This window comes from Eucyclogobius newberryi, unplaced genomic scaffold (genome assembly GCF_026437365.1).
Source record: "Eucyclogobius newberryi isolate DKJ021-1_F unplaced genomic scaffold, fEucNew1.0.hap1 SCAF_29, whole genome shotgun sequence".
NCBI classification, from domain to species: Eukaryota; Metazoa; Chordata; class Actinopteri; order Gobiiformes; family Gobiidae; genus Eucyclogobius; species Eucyclogobius newberryi.
The window spans coordinates 1,057,596-1,079,288 of NW_027315934.1; the positions used below are offsets into that span (position 1 = coordinate 1,057,596).

Consider the following 21,693-nt stretch of genomic DNA (forward strand, 5'->3'; position numbering starts at 1 on the left):
AAGGATGATGGCTGTGCTTAGCCCCTGTGCCAGGTGCTCTGAGCCAGTCCCCTTCAGCCTCAACGCGTCCGGTGGGAACACAGTCCGGGCCCATTGTCACTCACCCCCGCGCAGCAGGAGGCGCGGCTTGAAGGATGATGGCTGCGCTTTGCCCCTGGGCCCAAGGGCTCTGCGCCAGTCCCCTTCAGCCTCAACGTGTCCGATGGCTCTGCGCGGGGCGGGGGGCAGGGCCGGCGCATACTTTTGGTCCGACTCCGGTCCCTTCCTCGTCTCTGAGTTTGTCAAATGCAGCGCCTGTCCAGGGCTCACTTTGCTATCAACTGTGGCTGGTCACCGCCATCGTAGGGCCCCGTTCTGGTTTCATCCAGCTTCGAAGGCTCCTGCGCACTGCGGGGTTGTAGGCATTTGTGGTCCTGATTTGCGCTGGCTCACCCTCACGCTGGACACAGCGCCAGATGATATATTTGGTCCGACTCCGGTCCCTTCCTCGTCTCTGAGTTTGTCAAATGCAGCGCCTGTCCAGGGCTCACTTTGCTATCAACTGTGGCTGGTCACCGCCATCGTAGGGCCCCGTTCTGGTTTCATCCAGCTTCGAAGGCTCCTGCGCACTGCGGGGTTGTAGGCATTTGTGGTCCTGATTTGCGCTGGCTCACCCTCACGCTGGACACAGCGCCAGATGATATATTTGGTCCGACTCCGGTCCCTTCCTCGTCTCTGAGTTTGTCAAATGCAGCGCCTGTCCAGGGCTCACTTTGCTATCAACTGTGGCTGGTCACCGCCATCGTAGGGCCCCGTTCTGGTTTCATCCAGCTTCGAAGGCTCCTGCGCACTGCGGGGTTGTAGGCATTTGTGGTCCAGAGCCCCGGCTCTAAATTAAACCTGTTACCCTAGTAGGCCGGCCTCCGGGTCCCCCCTCTCTTCTTCGGTTATGGAGTACATTGGGCGCGGGGGCAGCCAGTGGAGGGCAAGGGCCCTGCCTCCAAGTGTGGTGTAGGGGACAGGGGAGCCAGGGCCTTGGGGTCCTGGTGCTTTTTATCTTTTAAAGTGGCTCAGAGTACCAAGGGCACGGACTTCCAGGGGGCTGCACCAAGGGTGTGTAGCTCGTGTGGGGGTGCTTAAGTGTGGGTACCCGGGGACGAAAGGTGGGCCGGGGCCGGCGCGAGCCTCTGTGGTGAGTGCTGGGCCGTTCCCTTGGTACTCCAGTCAGAGTACCAAGGGCACGGACTTCCATGGTATAGTACCAAGGGCACGGACCTCCAGGGGGCTGAACCAAGGGTGTGTAGCCCGTGTGGGGGTGCTTAAGTGTGGGTCCCCGGGTTCGAAGGGAGGGCCTGGTCCCCGGTGGTCATCCCCGGAGTCCCAGAGCCTGCAACCCGGGGAAGAGTGGCCCGTCCCCAGACTGAGTTTGGGGGAATGCGGGGTGGCTCTGGAGGGGCTCCAGGGGTTCCAGGGGGTGCTCGGCGGAGGCCATGCCCAGCCAGAGTGGCCCTTCCCCGGGCAGAATCTGGGGAGAGTGGGGGGTGGCTCTGGAGGTGCTCCGGGGGCTCCAAGGGTTCCAGGGGGTGCTCAGTGGGGGCCATGCCCAGCCAGAGTGGCCCTTCCCCGGGGTGAGTCTGGAGGAGTGGGGGGTGGCTCTGGAGGGGCTCCAGGGGTTCCAGGGGGTGCTCGGCGGAGGCCATGCCCAGCCCGAGTGGCCCGTCCCCAGACTGAGTTTGGGGGAATGCGGGGTGGCTCTGGAGGGGCTCCAGGGGTTCCAGGGGGGTGCTCGGCGGAGGCCATGCCCAGCCCGAGTGGCCCGTCCCCAGACTGAGTTTGGGGGAATGCGGGGTGGCTCTGGAGGGGCTCCAGGGGTTCCAGGGGGTGCTCGGCGGAGGCCATGCCCAGCCAGAGTGGCCCTTCCCCTGGGTGGGTCTGGAGGAGTGGGGGGTGGCTCTGGAGGGGCTCCAGGGGTTCCAGGGGGTGCTCGGCGGAGGCCATGCCCAGCCAGAGTGGCCCTTCCCCGGGCAGAATCTGGGGAGAGTGGGGGGTGGCTCTGGAGGTGCTCCGGGGGCTCCAGGGGTTCCAGGGGGTGCTCAGTGGGGGCCATGCCCAGCCAGAGTGGCCCTTCCCCGGGGTGAGTCTGAAGGAGTGGGGGGTGGCTCTGGAGGGGCTCCAGGGTTTCCAGGGGGTGCTCGGCGGAGGCCATGCCCAGCCAGAGTGGCCCTTCCCCGGGCAGAGTCTGGGGAGAGTGGGGGGTGGCTCTGGAGGTGCTCCGGGGGCTCCAGGGGGTGCTCAGTGGAGGCCATGCCCAGCCAGAGTGGCCCTTCCCCGGGCAGAATCTGGGGAGAGTGGGGGGTGGCTCTGGAGGTGCTCCGGGGGCTCCAGGGGTTCCAGGGGGTGCTCAGTGGGGGCCATGCCCAGCCAGAGTGGCCCTTCCCCGGGGTGAGTCTGGAGGAGTGGGGGGTGGCTCTGGAGGGGCTCCAGGGGTTCCAGGGGGTGCTCGGCGGAGGCCATGCCCAGCCAGAGTGGCCCTTCCCCGGGCAGAGTCTGGGGAGAGTGGGGGGTGGCTCTGGAGGTGCTCCGGGGGCTCCAGGGGGTGCTCAGTGGAGGCCATGCCCAGCCAGAGTGGCCCTTCCCCGGGCAGAATCTGGGGAGAGTGGGGGGTGGCTCTGGAGGTGCTCCGGGGGCTCCAGGGGGTGCTCAGCGGAGGCCATGCCCAGCCAGAGTGGCCCTTCCCCGGGCAAAGTCTGGCCGTGTGCGGGGTGGGTGAACCCTGCTCCGCCTCACGCGAGTTCGAGACCGGCTGGGTGCACCTTTATCCATGAGGCACTGCACTGCCTCCGGCAGCCGAGTTCGGGGCCCAGTGAGGGCTCCAGGCTCCAGGGGCTCCGACCCGGAGCCTCCGACCCGCAGAAGGTGCTCCCTGGCCGGGCAAAGTCTGGCCGTGTGCGGGGTGGGTGAACCCTGCTCCGCCTCACGCGAGTTCGAGACCGGCTGGGTGCACCTTTATCCATGAGGCACTGCACTGCCTCCGGCAGCCGAGTTCGGGGCCCAGTGAGGGCTCCAGGCTCCAGGGGCTCCGACCCGGAGCCTCCGACCCGCAGAAGGTGCTCCCTGGCCGGGCAAAGTCTGGCCGTGTGCGGGGTGGGTGAACCCTGCTCCGCCTCACGCGAGTTCGAGACCGGCTGGGTGCACCTTTATCCATGAGGCACTGCACTGCCTCCGGCAGCCGAGTTCGGGGCCCAGTGAGGGCTCCAGGCTCCAGGGGCTCCGACCCGGAGCCTCCGACCCGCAGAAGGTGCTCCCTGGCCGGGCAAAGTCTGGCCGTGTGCGGGGTGTGTGAACCCTGCTCCGCCTCACGCGAGTTCGAGACCGGCTGGGTGCACTTTTATCCAAGAATCAACTGGAGTGTGGAGCTTCTACGGGCCTCCAGGGGCACTGCCGACCCAGAGCTGTGCCCCGGCTTCAGTTCTCTGTATCTCAGGAAGTTTTTTATTTATACATTTATTTCATCCATAATCTCTGGCGCCTAAAGGGTTAACCTGGTTTTGTCTGACCAAGAGTGTGGAAATGTAGGAACAGCCCTGAGGAAGACCACAAAATCACATGCCTGAAGGGGAAAAATATGTTTTTTTCACCACACCATGTCAAAGTGCCCATTATTCACAAGGAAATGCTAACTGCTGGAGAACCCAGCAGGCAAACCACTATCAGGTGTTTTGGGGCTGTGCTGTTGCTCAAAAATAATGGACTGAAATTCACAGGGCACTGCAGACTGTTTTTGACTTTGCCATCCCACTCAAATTTAAAACTATGTACTTGGGCCTCAACACTCCTGCCATGGACACAATAAATGGATACCCTTGGAACATACTTTTGGCTGTAGAGAAAAAGGCCATCACAAAGAAATGCTCGACACCAACCACGCCAACGATCAAAGACTTGACTGACATAGTAACAGACATTAGACATTGGATGAATGGAAAACAGTGACATTCAGGCTTAATTTGGATAAGCACTAATTTTATTGACTTGGACCAAGTAGGCCCCTATTTTCATTTAAAGGTGATTTTGTTTTTATTTTATGTTATGTTATGTTATGTTATGTTATGTTTTATGTAACTATTAAGTTCTTTTAATTACAATTTTTGCTCCCTGGTCGTGTCCTGTATTGTTTTATGTTTAATCAAAAGAAAAGAAAAAAGGACACACAGAAATAGTTCATTTTCTCGCTACGTTATGCCACACGTTTCCCTCCCTTGCCTAATTTATTCGATAAAGTAGCTGAAATAGCTCAGTTGGGAGAGCGTTAGACTGAATATCTAAAGGTCCCTGGTTCAATCCGGGGTTTCGGCAGGTGTACCTGAATGTTAGTCTTTGCTCAAAAATACAATGAATAGGAATGCTGGGTCTATTGGATATTTTGCGAGATCAGGACATAAATGGCCTGGAAAGGATCTATAAAACATAAACAGCAAGCTTTCGTTGGAACATTGTTAGCATGAACATGTTTGGTAACATGTTTGGTTTCGCTGAATGTTGTACCCAAGACCTTCTGCGTGTAGGGCAGATGTGATGACCACCACACAATGAAACCATGAAGCAGAAGTTTGCCTACTTCAATGCTGCTCTCTTTGATATAGCCCAATGATCAAATGTCATACTTATTTTCAAAACAGGATATCCTGTAGAAAGGTGTGGTTCAACGGTATAGCGGTTAGCGCTCTGAATCCAGAGTTTTTCTTCATTTCTTATTGCAATTAGAGGGACAAGTCTTTTATGGATATGCATCTCTGTGGCGCAATCGGCTAGCGCGTTCGGCTGTTAACCGAAAGGTTGGTGGTTGGAGCCCACCCAGGGACGACTGCGCACCTTGCCAGAGCAAGCAAGAAATACAATCCCAAAAGTAACCACTGTATGTAATTATGTAAGGAAACCAGGAAATCGTTATGGCGCTGCGGCTTCCTTGGTCAAAGGGCCTGTTTAGTAAACAGGAAATGCCTACTCTTTTGTCTATGAAAAATATTTACAAGGACAGAAAAGCCCACAAGAAGAGCCCTCAAACCCATACCTTTCCCCCTCAAGTTTACTGCTGCTACACTTTGCATTAAGAGAGGGAAAAGTATTGCTGCACATCAAGATTATTTGCACTGTTTGCACTCCTTGTTTCTCATTTTTTTGGCAAGGGATGATTGATGTAAAGACTTATAGATTTGGATGAAAGTTATCCTTCCAATGACCAGTCTGCGGTTCCATGGTGTAATGGTTAGCACTCTGGACTCTGAATCCAGCCATCCGAGTTCAAATCTCGGTGGAACCTTGAGTGCCCCGAGAGCAGCGTTACTCTTTTGAAAAAGTGCAGAAACAAGAAGAATCTTTGGGTAAAATCTGTGCTTACCCCCTGAAAGGAGCCAACCAAAGCATACAAACTAAACAAAGCTGTTAAAATCTGGAGCTGGTTTTCTTATGACCAAGCTTATGATTCAACGCCTGGATTACAAAAGGCGTAAACGTTTCGCCGCATTGCAAAAGAAACTCAAATGAAAAGCATTGATGTGTTGAAGGAATCCTTTGACTTGGAGAGACAGGACTTTTATAGGACTTATTATAAGCAAGAAATGAAACAAAGAAATGACCACTATAATCCTCTGACAGTAATCTTTGTTGAAACCAATCAATCAGAACTTGCGAGGGGAATCATTTCTAAATGATCTCAATGCATTGGTAATCTGGACAACGTTCTGCTAAGTATATTCTAAACCAATGGGAACGAGAAGTTAACCTGGTTTTGTCTGACCAAGAGTGTGGAAATGTAGGAACAGCCCTAAGGAAGACCACAAAATCACATGCCTGAAGGGGAAAAATATGTTTTTTTCACCACACCATGTCAAAGTGCCCATTATTCACAAGGAAATGCTAACTGCTGGAGAACCCAGCAGGCAAACCACTATCAGGTGTTTTGGGGCTGTGCTGTTGCTCAAAAATAATGGACTGAAATTCACAGGGCACTGCAGACTGTTTTTGACTTTGCCATCCCACTCAAATTTAAAACTATGTACTTGGGCCTCAACACTCCTGCCATGGACACAATAAATGGATACCCTTGGAACATACTTTTGGCTGTAGAGAAAAAGGCCATCACAAAGAAATGCTCGACACCAACCACGCCAACGATCAAAGACTTGACTGACATAGTAACAGACATTAGACATTGGATGAATGGAAAACAGTGACATCCAGGCTTAATTTGGATAAGCACTAATTTGATTGACTTGGACCAAGTAGGACCCTTATTTTCATTTAAATGTGATTTTGTTTTTATTTTATTTTATGTTATGTTATGTTTTATGTAACTATTAAGTTCTTTTAATTACGATTTTTGCTCCCTGGTCGTGTCCTGTATTGTTTTATGTTTAATCAAAAGAAAAGAAAAAAGGACACACAGAACTAGTTCATTTTCTCGCTACGTTATTCCTGGTTCAATCCCGGGTTTCGGCATGTGTACCTGAATGTTAGTCTTTGCTCAAAAATACAATGAATAGGAATGCTGGGTCTATTGGATATTTTGCGAGATCAGGACATAAATGGCCTGGAAAGGATCTATAAAACATAAACAGCATGCTTTCGTTGGAACATTGTTAGCATGAACATGTTTGGTAACATGTTTGGTTTTGCTGAATGTTGTACCCAAGACCTTCTGCGTGTAGGGCAGATGTGATGACCACCACACAATGAAACCATGAAGCAGAAGTTTGCCTACTTCAATGCTGCTCTCTTTGATATAGCCCAATGATCAAATGTCATACTTATTTTCAAAACAGGACATCCTGTAGAAAGGTGTGGTTCAACGGTATAGCGGTTAGCGCTCTGAATCCAGAGTTTTTCTTCATTTCTTATTGCAATTAGAGGGACAAGTCTTTTATGGATATGCCTAGATTCTCGTCTCTGTGGCGCAATCGGCTAGCGCGTTCGGCTGTTAACCGAAAGGTTGGTGGTTGGAGCCCACCCAGGGACGACTGCGCACCTTGCCAGAGCAAGCAAGAAATACAATCCCAGAAGTAACCACTTTATCTAATTATGTAAGGAAACCAGGAAATCATTATGGCGCTGCGGCTTCCTTGGTCAAAGGGCCTGTTTAGTAAACAGGAAATGCCTACTCTGAAAAATATTTACAAGGACAGAAAAGCCCACAAGAAGAGCCCTCAAACCCATACCTTTCCCCCTCAAGTTTACTGCTGCTACACTTTGCATTAAGAGAGGGAAAAGTATTGCTGTACATCAAGATTATTTGCACTGTTTGCACTCCTTGTTTCTCATTTTTTTGGCAAGGGATGATTGATGTAAAGACTTATAGATTTGGATGAAAGTTATCCTTCCAATGACCAGTCTGCGGTTCCATGGTGTAATGGTTAGCACTCTGGACTCTGAATCCAGCGATCCGAGTTCAATTCTCGGTGGAACCTTGAGTGCCCCGAGAGCAGCGTTACTCTTTTGAAAAAGTGCAGAAACAAGAAGAATCTTTGGGTAAAATCTGTGCTTACCCCCTGAAAGGAGCCAACCAAAGCATACAAACTAAACAAAGCTGTTAAAATCTGGTGTTGGTTTTCTTATGACCAAGCTTATGATTCAACGCCTGGATTACAAAAGGCGTAAACGTTTCACCGCATTGCAAAAGAAACTCAAATGAAAAGCATTGATGTGTTGAAGGAATCCTTTGACTTGGAGAGACAGGACTTTTATAGGACTTATTATAAGCAAGAAATGAAACAAAGAAATGACCACTATAATCCTCTGACAGTAATCTTTGTTGAAACCAATCAATCAGAACTTGCGAGGGGAATCATTTCTAAATGATCTCAATGCATTGGTAATCTGGACAACGTTCTGCTAAGTATATTCTAAACCAATGGGAACGAGAAGTTAACCTGGTTTTGTCTGACCAAGAGTGTGGAAATGTAGGAACAGCCCTAAGGAAGACCACAAAATCACATGCCTGAAGGGGAAAAATATGTTTTTTCACCACACCATGTCAAAGTGCCCATTATTCACAAGGAAATGCTAACTGCTGGAGAACCCAGCAGGCAAACCACTATCAGGTGTTTTGGGGCTGTGCTGTTGCTCAAAAATAATGGACTGAAATTCACAGGGCACTGCAGACTGTTTTTGACTTTGTGTCAAGAAATGAGACATACACCCGATGCTATTCCTTAACACATAGAGAACACAATTCAACTTAGAATATGAAACGACACAGAAAGATCAGACATTTGTATGGCATGCATGGGAGAAAACGCGGGGACTGATCACGCAAGCTGTTGTAAGCAGCTTACGTGATCCTCCTGCGTCTCACCCCCGCGTCTCACCCTGTTATTTCCCATGCTGGTTGGTTTTATTAGATATTCTGGAATAGGCGGGTCACATTTCTCATTGGTCAGCTTCACATCAAGGCACTTGGTATTTTTCCGTAGAGATCAAGCCTTGGGTAAACATTACCCAGACTCCTCTGGGTTATCACCCCCCCTCTGGTAAACATCCTTTGGCCATCTTTACGACCCCTTCACAAATCCAGTTTGTCACACACCCGTTCTTCTCTTAGACTAATGATGCAGATAATATATCACTATTATGCAGATAAAATACATCACAGAAATATAATCATATATTCACATTTTATCACATTTCCCTCCTGTTTATCAAAGCATTAGTCTACTGTCTCATATGCCAAACACATTACTCTTTTCAGTTTTCAACATGTCTTTCATATAGGTGTTAAAATGACACTTTTACACTCAAAAAGTCTATGCACATTTCTCAACATTGAACACACTTCTTTTCTCTCGGCCCACAACATTTCTACAGCATTACTGTCCTAAATTTTGAGTCAGATTGGTCAATCTCTGTAATTTGACAAACAGACAATTTATCTTGTCTATATTTTGTGCGGTGTGATGGGAAATATAGAAGTACAAGCGGAAAGCCCTTAAACCCGCTGCTCTCTGGTCAGTCACTTTGACTCGTCAGGGACCTCTCTGGACACCCCAATAGAATCAAATACGTAGTATCAGGTGCTACTGGGACCAGATTGTCCACTAACCTCTCGCCCTTGACCCTGCGGTATGGTTCTGGGTGATGCTGATCACAAAAGCGATACATAGGCACAACGTCCCACAAGTGTCCCCACATCACCATACGTCCTTGCTTGGTTTCTTAAGAGACCTCCTCCCGCTGCTCGCTTCGGTCACACCTATGACACATATGAACTGGTACATTTTCCATCTCAATTCATAATCTCATTAACATTACATGTAGTTATGTTGTAGCAGATAAAAAATACACTCTGTTCGTGCAAACAACAGTGGCTGTATAATATGCCATTGTGTTTCTTCAGCCTCTGTCATGTCAATTATACATTGTACATTATTACACATCATGCATTTCATAACCTTTCAAGTTGATCACTTATTTGCTTCCCTCTATTCCAGGTCTGTGTATGTTTCATTTCCCGGTATACACAGTTGTGTATGTTGATCGATTGTCCCGATTGTCCCGATTGTCCGGTGCATAATACAGGTGTTCAGCACCCATATTACCGTCATCACTTGATGATGATAACTCGTTGATTCTTTTTCACAGAGTATGGTACTCTGCGCACCGTAGCCTCTGGCTCTCGTTCATCGTAGCAGAGTATAGTACTTTGCCTACACGAATCTGTCTGTCGTCTCTGCATACAGAAACGAAGAATACAAACAAAGTCCTGCGTCTGCGATGTTAAGGATCTGCCGCTGTGTTGTCCAGACATTTCTCTCACTTTCCCATGAGAGCACCCATGTTCTCGTCCCTCCAATGGTCGGTGTGAGGACGACACGATGTGGCTCCGTCCACCTTGCTCGTCCACTTGGCTCGTTTCTGTAAACACCACATCTCCAACACGTTCTCTGCGGTGATAAAGTCTTTTCGACAATTCAGTGTATTTCAGTTTTCTTGTTTACAATTTTTTTTTTAGTAATTTTTGATTCGGAATATTTGTTTACACGTACAATAGCCCTCCTTTTTGAGATATGGCTTTGCCCATTTCTCAAACTTCTACATTTAACCAAAATTCAATAATCCAGATAGTTTACAACGTTCACTAATCCAGGATGTAATCAAGGAAGAGATGGAATTGCATCTGTCACTCCACTCCGCAATGTCACCTCTTGACTTTTCACAGTTCAGTGGTCACATCCCTGGCTGAGCCCCCCTTCCACGGCGCTGGGCCCCCACCCTGTGTGTCTGTAATCCGACACTGCCTCTGCGATCTGTAACTTGTAAATCTGTTTTACCACCATTTGTTTCAAACTCTAAAAGTTTCAAACTCTAAATGTTTGGTTGTCCACGTGTGCGCGCGTATGTATGTATGTGTGTGTGTATGTGCAATACAACTACAAATACATCAAACAATAATAATTATCTCAATAATTCCCCCGTTGAGCTGGCCATAAGGGTCAGTTCACAACTTAGAATTCTTCACATAATTAATAATTTCACATCTCCTCTGTTTGTGTGGCCTGCATAAAGTCACACATCTAATGTAATATGTGCTAATCTTTTATATGTGCTTCAGGTGAGATTCAAACTCAATCTCTCACACCTGCTCATGTGGTGCTTTACAAACATTGTGTATTAGTTTGTTCTAGCAAGTCTATATGTGTATTAACAATCAAAATGATTCTAAACCTTCCCCTTATCCATAAGGCACGTCATTTTATCAGTCTAACCATCTCTTGCCTCCGTCCTGAGTCCTATAATGTTTAAGTCCTATTATCACTGGTTTTCATAACTTCTATAGCGTCTAAATTTAGATGATATTGTCTTATTTAAATCTATTCAATTCTTGATTGAATCTCAACAATCCTTCAGGTATTTACTTTAGAATGTCAAATTCTTTCCCTGTTAATTTTAACTTTTCCTATTACCCATCACGTCAACCCCCCCTGAGGTGGAGTTGCTGTTAATTGTCACTGTGATACGTAAAGATAACGACATCTGCTCCATCCTGAGTCCTCTCCAGATTCTTTGCCAGTCAATAGCCCCTTATCTCTGACTATCTTTATGACTTGGTGTCCTGTTGTCTTTAGTTAATGACCCATTCATGTCTTTCCAAGGAGGACATTGGCACGTCACTATTTAACTTATTCCCTCACTTACGTCTACATCGCAATACGAGGTTTCCTCATGATAATACAAATAAATAAGTTACTGATATAACTTTTCACTTTACTTACTGCCCATTCTACTGTCCAAAAACATCAGTAGTCATTAATTTACCCACATTATCACACCAGGCCTGTGCCTGCATTTGATTCTAAATTTAAAAACACTTCTGTCTTTTCGTCCTGTACTTTGATCTAGTCATGCATTAAGTCCAAAAAATATTTTTTGTCAAATCCAAAAATAAAACAAAACAAAACGTAGGTTTGTTCTGTGCACTCAAAAAAACACGATACCGTAAAAACACAACTTTTGTCATCTATGTCGGGGACAGGAAGTGTCCTGTCTGTGATCACATTCCCCAAAATATTGGCCATCTATAAAAATCTGAATTCATCTTCATCTCTTATCAAGTTTAATGAAATCTTTATAATTGATTGTTGTCAATCAAACAAAACCCTTAAATTTGTTCTACAGACTAAAATTTAAAACAGCTGAGTTTAGTTCCTAATTCATTCATTCAGAGCGTCCTCTGAGTGCTTTCTCCCCATTCTCCTGTCTTGTTGACCCCCCTTATCTCCCCCTCTCTGCCACGTCATCTGAGCACGCTGGAAGTCTCCCTCCAAAATCCTCTATAACTTTTCCTTTGTCTTTTTACAGTTTGGGGTGATAATTCTGGCATTATGTGGTCTCGGTCGTCTGACAGAAATGCTACTTGCTTTACAGTCACGGTTAATGTCAAGCTTCTAGAGAAAATTCCTTATTAGATTCCTCCGGACATAAACGTGGTGTTTAAGATTCACCCGTGACTGCAAATTTTAGATCTCTCAGAATAACGCCTTGTGACCCTTGATTAATTGTGATTCTCACACTCGTTAGTTAATCACTTATTAATCCTCATTCACACATTCACACTTCTCTCTTACTTACTTCGCTCGTGCACAGCGCTTACATTCACACATATTTCCTCAGTAATATTAAACTGGGTATTTCCTCAGTAATACCTAAACTGCGTATTTCCTCAGTAATTTGAAACTGGGTATTTCCTCAGTAATACCTAACTGCCTTGCTTTATGTGAGAAACTTATCTCGTCCATAAGCCTACAATATTTTTCCAGTAAATATCAAACTAATGCATAAAAACGTTTTATGGCTAACTCTTTTTCACACACAAAATTTTGTCTGACCTTCTTTGTCGCCTGTGTTCTCCTGCTGCTTCGAAACGACGCGCTCTCCTGGCGGAGAATGAGGTGCGATGGGCGGCCACGGGAAAAGTGGACTTCTTTCAGCTGTGCACAGACTTCACCGATTCACCCGTCAATCTCCGCGAAGGGGCTGCTTGTCATCCGGCTCGATAGGACCAGAAAATGTCAAGAAATGAGACATACACCCGATGCTATTCCTTAACACATAGAGAACACAATTCAACTTAGAATATGAAACGACACAGAAAGATCAGACATTTGTATGGCATGCATGGGAGAAAACGCGGGGACTGATCACGCAAGCTGTTGTAAGCAGCTTACGTGATCCTCCTGTGTCTCACCCCCGCGTCTCACCCTGTTATTTCCCATGCTGGTTGGTTTTATTAGATATTCTGGAATAGGCGGGTCACATTTCTCATTGGTCAGCCTCACATCAAGGCACTTGGTATTTTTCCGTAGAGATCAAGCCTTGGGTAAACATTACCCAGACTCCTCTGGGTTATCACCCCCCCTCGGGTAAACATCCTTTGGCCATCTTTACGACCCCTTCACAAATCCAGTTTCTCACACACCCGTTCTTCTCTTAGACTAATGATGCAGATAATATATCACTATTATGCAGATAAAATACATCACAGAAATACAATCATATATTCACATTTTATCACACTTTGCCATCCCACTCAAATTTAAAACTATGTACTTGGGCCTCAACACTCCTGCCATGGACACAATAAATGGATACCCTTGGAACATACTTTTGGCTGTAGAGAAAAAGGCCATCACAAAGAAATGCTCGACACCAACCACGCCAACGATCAAAGACTTGACTGACATAGTAACAGACATTAGACATTGGATGAATGGAAAACAGTGACATTCAGGCTTAATTTGGATAAGCACTAATTTGATTGACTTGGACCAAGTAGGCCCCCTATTTTCATTTAAATGTGATTTTGTTTTTATGTTATGTCATGTTATGATATGTTTTATGTAACTATTAAGTTCTTTTAATTACGATTTTTGCTCCCTGGTCGTGTCCTGTATTGTTTTATGTTTAATCAAAAGAAAAGAAAAAAGGACACACAGAACTAGTTCATTTTCTCGCTACGTTATTCCTGGTTCAATCCCGGGTTTCGGCATGTGTACCTGAATGTTAGTCTTTGCTCAAAAATACAATGAATAGGAATGCTGGGTCGATTGGATATTTTGCGAGATCAGGACATAAATGGCCTGGAAAGGATCTATAAAACATAAACAGCAAGCTTTCGTTGGAACATTGTTCGCATGAACATGTTTGGTAACATGTTTGGTTTCGCTGAATGTTGTACCCAAGACCTTCTGCGTGTAGGGCAGATGTGATGACCACCACACAATGAAACCATGAAGCAGAAGTTTGCCTACTTCAATGCTGCTCTCTTTGATATAGCCCAATGATCAAATGTCATACTTATTTTCAAAACAGGACATCCTGTAGAAAGGTGTGGTTCAACGGTATAGCGGTTAGCGCTCTGAATCCAGAGTTTTTCTTCATTTCTTATTGCAATTAGAGGGACACCAACCAACCTGCTAGTCTATAGATGCATAGAAAAGCTGAAGGTTGATTACAAACTTCCGCATGCTGCGCCCAAATTGATGCCAAGTTTCTATGCCTCTCTTCACCTCCGTCTAGCTTGAATGTACTCGTAACCACGGTGAGTCTTGTACATAATGTGGCTACAAGTATTCCAGAAGGACAGACCAGATATTCCCATACCTGGAGTTGAACCCGGGCCACCTGAATGAGAGCCAGGAATCCTAACCGCTAGACCATATGGGAAGGATTTGAGAAGGTAAGAGCTAATTTAATGGTAAAAAAGATAAGATAAGATAAGATAAGATGAGATGAGATGAGATAAGATAATAAGATAAATACATAAATACCATTGCATGTGATCACAACAGTAATTGCACATGAATATGTGTCATGAAGGCACATAGATTGCACATGAATTTCACAGTAATTGCACATGAATTGCACATGGATTCCAACAGCAATTGCACATATGACGGAATTGCACATCAGTATTAGGTTAGGTCAGTATTGCGAGTGTTCAGGACTAACAGTGTTTGTTATAAAGTCTGACAGCAGCAGGAAGGAAAGACCTACGAAACCTTTCCCTCACACAGCGAGGGTGGATTAGTCTCTCACTGAAGCTGCTCTCCAGAGCGGACATAGTGTCCTGCAGGGGATGACACTCATGGTCCAGCATAGATGTGAATCTAGCCAGGACCCTCATGTCCCCCACCTCCTGCACCGAGTCCAGAGCACAGCCCAGGACGGAGCTGGACTTCTCGATGACTTTGTCCAGCCTCTTCCTCTCCCTCTCTGTGATGCTGCTGCTCCAGCAGGCCACACCGTACAGGAGGGCTGATGCCACCACAGAGTCGTAGAAGGTCTTCAGGAGTGGCCCTGTCACTCCAAAAGACCTGAGTCTCCTCAGGAGGTAGAGCCGACTCTGTCTCTTCCTGTACAGTGCGTCTGTGTTATGAGTCCAGTCCAGTTTGTGGTTCAGATCAACACCCAGGTACTTGTATGAGTCCATTCTCTCAATGTCCCGTCCCTGGATGTTCACTGGTAAGGGGGCAGTGGGGTGGCGTCTGCGGAAATCCACCACCATTTCCTTGGTCTTCCCCGCTTTGATGAGGTGGTTCCGCTGACACCAGTCCTCAAAGTCCTGCGCCAGTCCTCTGTACTCTGCGTCATCTTCGTCCGTGATGAGTCCGATGATGGCAGAGTCATCAGAGAACTTCTGCAGGACACAGCTGTCCGTGTCATGTCTGAAGTCTGCAGTGTAAAGGGTGAAGAGAAAGGGCGCGAGGACAGTGCCCTGGGGCGCCCCCACACTGCAGGTCCGAGTGTCAGACACACAATCCCGTGCTCTCACAAACTGTAAATCCTCTGGGACCGCATGAGGCTCGCTATTTCCGTCATTTTATTTTGAAGGGACCTCACGTTACCCATGACTACGGCGGGAACCGACTTCCTGTTTGTCCCTCTCTTCTCTCTGAGTTTACGTCCAGCCTGTCTGCTTCGTTGCGTTTTCCTTAGGATGTCCGCCGGGATAACGTGACGATCTCCGGGTAAGACGACTGTTCTCCGCAGTTTCATTAGTTCCTCCTTTGTGTAAACGCGGTACGGCGCCGGCCGGGGGGCGGGGCCGGAGCCGGGGGACTCAGAGCCAAGACACGATGAAAACACTCAATCCAGCCGAATAAAGTCAAAACAAGTTATTTTAAAGCGATTCCAGTGCGTGTCCCGATCGTTCATGAAGTTCCTCTTTCATATAAACGTGTATATAAGCGTGTACCGACAACACGCCGTACTTTGGCGGCGGCCGGAGGGCGCGGGGGGGCTAGCTCGGAGCTAGCTCACATCACAACAACACGACGAAAAACGCTCAAATCCAGCTGAAAAAAGTCAAAAACAGTTGAATTAAAAACGATTCCAGCGCGTGTCCCTATCGTACAGTAAAATAGAAAAAATGTACTAACTATATTTACAAAATATAGGAGATGAAGCACAATAAGTGTGAGAAAAAAGAGAGAGCGTTTACACCGGGCTGCTAGCTGTACCAGCGCCTTATGGCGTATAAAGAAGGCCTCATTGATGCTTGAGAGTTAAGGAACAGTTCTGTATGTAATAGATATAAGCCCATTCCACGTGCAACAAGTCTAGTGATTAGTATTTTCCTTGTGGCTCAGCCTATTAGACCATGGACCTGAAATCCACAATCCCGGATTTTGGAGGCTAGTATCCTGTGCATATTGCTTATGGGGTTATGTACCCATAATAGACTCAAATTGCTTCAAAATGTCTAATCATGGGTCTTTTTTGACCTACATCTTCTTTCACTACTCAGCTATCCTTTTCCCCAAAAAAGAAATAACAATGTAGGATGGATAAAAGAAATGTGCTGCTAGATTCAAAGCAAATGTGGAACTGGGAGCTTGCGCTGAAGATCGGCTTCCATCATCCAACACATTACTGACTAGCTTGGTTAATTTGGATTGACAATGGCAATAATGCAAGAAAAAACATTCTAGCAGAGGATGGTTTCGATCCATCGACCTCTGGGTTATGGGCCCAGCACGCTTCCGCTGCGCCACTCTGCTGAATGGTTATGATCATGGGACTCAAACCCACAATCCCTGGTTCAAGAGGCCAGTGCGTAATGCCCATGGGGCTGTATACGTCTAATAGACTCAAATCGCTTCAAAATATGAAATCTAATTTTAAAGGAATGTGGAACTGGGATCTTGCTACGAAAGACTGTGCTCTAACACTGAGCTACATAACCATCTCTTGTCTGTCATGATTATTGTCCAAGCGAGACCTGGAGTCAACACTTTTCACTTTGTGCCATCAACATATTGAATGGAGATGCAGGGGATTGAAACAAGGATTTCATAAATGCCCTCGTTCTGATAGAAAGGCTCCGAAATTAAACATCAGCAAACATGCTGGTTTATAGAATAGAACCTCAAAATCTGTGCTGCTAAACACACGTTGCTGACAGGACTCGAACCTGCGCGGGGAAACCCCAATGGATTTCAAGTCCATCGCCTTAACCTCTCGGCCACAACAACAATATACATCAAAACTGTGTTTAAGAAAGTGGAAATTATCCACATTATTTTCTGAAACTAGCGCAATTACATTACCAGATTTAACTCTCCATGAATTCATGGAGACAGCATGTTTTACTAAACATTCTAAGCTCAGGTTTGGCGAGACATACCCATACTGGAAGTTGGGAATGTTGCCCAGGCTGCCTCGGCGAGAACTAGAAATTCTAACCCCTAGACCAAATGAGAAATATAAAGATCAAGTGTAACAGATTGAATTGTAACATAAGCCTCATTGATGTTTGAGAGGTTAAAGAACAGTGCATAGTTGGGTCACCAGCTTTTAAGCAAGCATTTTTAATATCTAAATGTGCTTGGTTCTGCATGTCATGGAGAGAAGCACATAGCTCGGGATTTGTATCTTTCTTTTGGTTCAGCCAAATAGAGCCAGGTCTTGATTTTTAATACAGTTTTTTTTTAATGGGGTAGGAAGCACTATCAAGCAGCTCTGAGTTTGTGTTGTCCCGCCCCAGAAAATCTGGCTGAGTGCTCTAAGGAGCTAGATTTAAGTTCCAGTCCCTGTGAAGGGATGCTTTCAAGTACAACCGCTGCTACGTTGCATGGAACAGCTAAAGGTTGATTACTGCATATTGCACGCTGCATCCTAAATGGATGGGATTTTTCAATGTCTCTCTTAACAACCCACAGCGTGTCTTATTCATACTGTGGATTCAAGTCTTCCAAAAGGCTGACCACAATGTTCCCATGCCAGGAGTTGAACCCAGGCCACCTGAATGGGCCACTTTGTCTCACCTTCCTGCAGGTAGTGTGGATGGATGAAATAATATTGTTTGAATTTTATAAGTGCTACAAGGTTCAAAGGTAATGCGGGACTGGGAGCTTGCACTGAATCACCACATGTGCTGATTTGAAATATTTAAGTGAAGGTCTCTAAAATTCACTGCAGTGTAATCTGGCCATTAGCAAAGACTACAGTGTCACCTGGAGATGCTGGGGATTGAACCCAAGACCTCGTACATGCTAAGCATTCGCTCTACCACTGAGCTACACCCCCTTCCTTATCAATGCCTTAAAATGATAGAATGGACAAAAACAGAACAGATAGAATAGAATCAACAGAAACAGTGACCAGATAGGCAATTCAATTCTTCATTTTTTTTTGTTTATTCCAATTTGACTGGTTGTGACACAAAGGTTTGTCCCATTGTTACTTTACTTACATGTGCGTCACTTTTTGTGTGTTACAGTAACTTTTTTGGCCTGATCACCCAGTCCACAAGTGTTCCTGTACCTATATATTTACAAATCAAGCACTGTTAAGCAGGTGGCATCCTTTGCTGGTCAGGGGGAAGAGAAAGGTATGTTTCCAGCAGGGTTCTAAGAAATATGAAGCAATGCCAATGGATTTTTTGCCCATCAGCTTGACCACCTGGCCACCACAATACTGCATCTTTGGAAAATTACAGTGAAAGCTTTAGACCAATAAAAAAATCAAGATATGCTTGTCCAGTCAAGAATTGCTGGAAAACATGACTGATCCCAAATGAAGTAAAGTATGCGCTCTACCGCTGACCCACTTTGTCTAGAAATGCTCCAAAAAGAAACACCAACCAACCTGCTAGTCTATAGATGCATAGAAAAGCTGAAGGTTGATTACAAACTTCCGCATGCTGCGCCCAAATTGATGCCAAGTTTCTATGCCTCTCTTCACCTCCGTCCAGCTTGAAAGTACTCGTAACCACGGTGAGTCTTGTACATAATGTGGCTACAAGTATTCCAGAAGGACAGACCAGATATTCCCATACCGGGAGTTGAACCCGGGCCACCTGAATGAGAGCCAGGAATCCTAACCGCTAGACCATATGGGAAGGATTTGAGAAGGTAAGAGCTAATTTAATGGTAAAAAAGATAAGATAAGATAAGATGAGATGAGATGAGATGAGATGAGATGAGATAAGATAAGATAAGATAATAAGATAAATACATAAATACCATTGCATGTGATCACAACAGTAATTGCACATGAATATGTGTCATGACGGCACATAGATTGCACATGAATTTCACAGTAATTGCACATGAATTGCACATGGATTCCAACAGCAATTGCACATATGACGGAATTGCACATCAGTATTAGGTTAGGTCAGTATTGCGAGTGTTCAGGACTAACAGTGTTTGTTATAAAGTCTGACAGCAGCAGGAAGGAAAGACCTACGAAACCTTTCCCTCACACAGCGAGGGTGGATTAGTCTCTCACTGAAGCTGCTCTCCAGAGTTGACATAGTGTCCTGCAGGGGATGACACTCATGGTCCAGCATAGATGTGAATCTAGCCAGGACCCTCGTGTCCCCCACCTCCTGCACCGAGTCCAGAGCACAGCCCAGGACGGAGCTGGACTTCTCGATGACTTTGTCCAGCCTCTTCCTCTCCCTCTCTGTGATGCTGCTGCTCCAGCAGGCCACACCGTACAGGAGGGCTGATGCCACCACAGAGTCGTAGAAGGTCTTCAGGAGTGGCCCTGTCACTCCAAAAGACCTGAGTCTCCTCAGGAGGTAGAGCCGACTCTGGCTCTTCCTGTACAGTGCGTCTGTGTTATGAGTCCAGTCCAGTTTGTGGTTCAGATCAACACCCAGGTACTTGTATGAGTCCATTCTCTCAATGTCCCGTCCCTGGATGTTCACTGGTAAGGGGGCAGTGGGGTGGCGTCTGCGGAAATCCACCACCATTTCCTTGGTCTTCCCCGCGTTGATGAGGTGGTTCCGCTGACACCAGTCCACAAAGTCCTGCGCCAGTCCTCTGTACTCCGCGTCATCTTCGTCCGTGATGAGTCCGATAATGGCAGAGTCATCAGAGAACTTCTACAGGACACAGCTGTCCGTGTCATGTCTGAAGTCTGCAGTGTAAAGGGTGAAGAGAAAGGGCGCGAGGACAGTGCCCTGGGGCGCCCCCACACTGCAGGTCCGAGTGTCAGACACACAATCCCGTGCTCTCACAAACTGTAAATCCTCTGGGACCGCATGAGGCTCGCTATTTCCGTCATTTTATTTTGAAGGGACCTCACGTTACCCATGACTACGGCGGGAACCGACTTCCTGTTTGTCCCTCTCTTCTCTCTGAGTTTACGTCCAGCCTGTCTGCTTCGTTGCGTTTTCCTTAGGATGTCCGCCGGGATAACGTGACGATCTCCGGGTAAGACGACTGTTCTCCGCAGTTTCATTAGTTCCTCCTTTGTGTAAACGCGGTACGGCGCCGGCCGGGGGGCGGGGCCGGAGCCGGGGGACTCAGAGCCAAGACACATCGCCACGACACGACGAAAACACTCAATCCAGCCGAATAAAGTCAAAACAAGTTATTTTAAAGCGATTCCAGTGCGTGTCCCGATCGTTCATGAAGTTCCTCTTTCATATAAACGTGTATATAAGCGTGTACCGACAACACGCCGTACTTTGGCGGCGGCCGGAGGGCGCGGGGGGGCTAGCTCGGATGAAAAACGCTCAAATCCAGCCGAAAAAAGTCAAAAACAGTTGAATTAAAAACGATTCCAGCGCGTGTCCCTATCGTACAGTAAAATAGAAAAAATGTACTAACTATATTTACAAAATATAGGAGATGAAGCACAATAAGTGTGAGAAAAAAGAGAGAGCGTTTACACCGGGCTGCTAGCTGCACCAGCGCCTTATGACGTATAAAGAAGGCCTCATTGATGCTTGAGAGTTAAGGAACAGTTCTGTATGTAATAGATATAAGCCCATTCCACGTGCAACAAGTCTAGTGATTAGTATTTTCCTTGTGGCTCAGCCTATTAGACCATGGACCTGAAATCCACAATCCCGGATTTTGGAGGCTAGTATCCTGTGCATATTGCTTATGGGGTTATGTACCCATAATAGACTCAAATTGCTTCAAAATGTCTAATCATGGGTCTTTTTTGACCTACATCTTCTTTCACTACTCAGCTATCCTTTTCCCCAAAAAAGAAATAACAATGTAGGATGGATAAAAGAAATGTGCTGCTAGATTCAAAGCAAATGTGGAACTGGGAGCTTGCGCTGAAGATCGGCTTCCATCATCCAACACATTACTGACTAGCTTGGTTAATTTGGATTGACAATGGCAATAATGCAAGTAAAAACATTCTAGCAGAGGATGGTATCGATCCATCGACCTCTGGGTTATGGGCCCAGCACGCTTCCGCTGCGCCACTCTGCTGAATGGTTATGATCATGGGACTCAAACCCACAGTCCCTGGTTCAAGAGGCCAGTGCGTAATGCCCATGGGGCTGTATACGTCTAATAGACTCAAATTGCTTCAAAATATGAAATCTAATTTTAAAGGAATGTGGAACTGGGATCTTGCTACGAAAGACTGTGCTCTAACACTGAGCTACATAACCATCTCTTGTCTGTCATGATTATTGTCCAAGCGAGACCTGGAGTCAACACTTTTCACTTTGTGCCATCAACATATTGAATGGAGATGCAGGGGATTGAAACAAGGATTTCATACATGCCCTCGTTCTGAAGTGAGGCTCCGAAATTAAACATCAGCAAACATGCTGGTTTATAGAATAGAACGAAACCTCAAAATCTGTGCTGCTAAACACACGTTGCTGACAGGACTCGAACCTGCGCGGGGAAACCCCACTGGATTTCAAGTCCATCGCCTTAACCTCTCGGCCACAACAAC

The 21,693-nt window shown here is 46.6% G+C and overlaps 8 non-coding genes across 8 annotated transcripts; 3 read left to right on the plus strand and 5 right to left on the minus strand.

The window, feature by feature from the left end:
- The first annotated feature begins 4,262 nt into the window (after positions 1 to 4,262).
- On the plus strand, positions 4,263 to 4,335 carry trnaf-gaa (transfer RNA phenylalanine (anticodon GAA)). The gene has a single exon. It is a non-coding gene; the product is annotated as a tRNA-Phe (tRNA).
- An 892-nt stretch (positions 4,336 to 5,227) lies between these two features.
- Positions 5,228 to 5,299, plus strand: trnaq-cug (transfer RNA glutamine (anticodon CUG)). Its single transcript has one exon. It is a non-coding gene; the product is annotated as a tRNA-Gln (tRNA).
- Positions 5,300 to 7,370: 2,071 nt separating this feature from the next.
- Positions 7,371 to 7,442, plus strand: trnaq-cug (transfer RNA glutamine (anticodon CUG)). Its single transcript has one exon. It is a non-coding gene; the product is annotated as a tRNA-Gln (tRNA).
- Positions 7,443 to 14,121: 6,679 nt separating this feature from the next.
- trnae-cuc (transfer RNA glutamic acid (anticodon CUC)) lies at positions 14,122 to 14,193 on the minus strand. The gene has a single exon. It is a non-coding gene; the product is annotated as a tRNA-Glu (tRNA).
- Positions 14,194 to 16,921: 2,728 nt separating this feature from the next.
- On the minus strand, positions 16,922 to 17,003 carry trnas-uga (transfer RNA serine (anticodon UGA)). The gene has a single exon. It is a non-coding gene; the product is annotated as a tRNA-Ser (tRNA).
- A 982-nt stretch (positions 17,004 to 17,985) lies between these two features.
- trnaa-agc (transfer RNA alanine (anticodon AGC)) lies at positions 17,986 to 18,057 on the minus strand. Its single transcript has one exon. It is a non-coding gene; the product is annotated as a tRNA-Ala (tRNA).
- A 742-nt stretch (positions 18,058 to 18,799) lies between these two features.
- Positions 18,800 to 18,871, minus strand: trnae-cuc (transfer RNA glutamic acid (anticodon CUC)). The gene has a single exon. It is a non-coding gene; the product is annotated as a tRNA-Glu (tRNA).
- Positions 18,872 to 21,611: 2,740 nt separating this feature from the next.
- Positions 21,612 to 21,693, minus strand: trnas-uga (transfer RNA serine (anticodon UGA)). The gene has a single exon. It is a non-coding gene; the product is annotated as a tRNA-Ser (tRNA).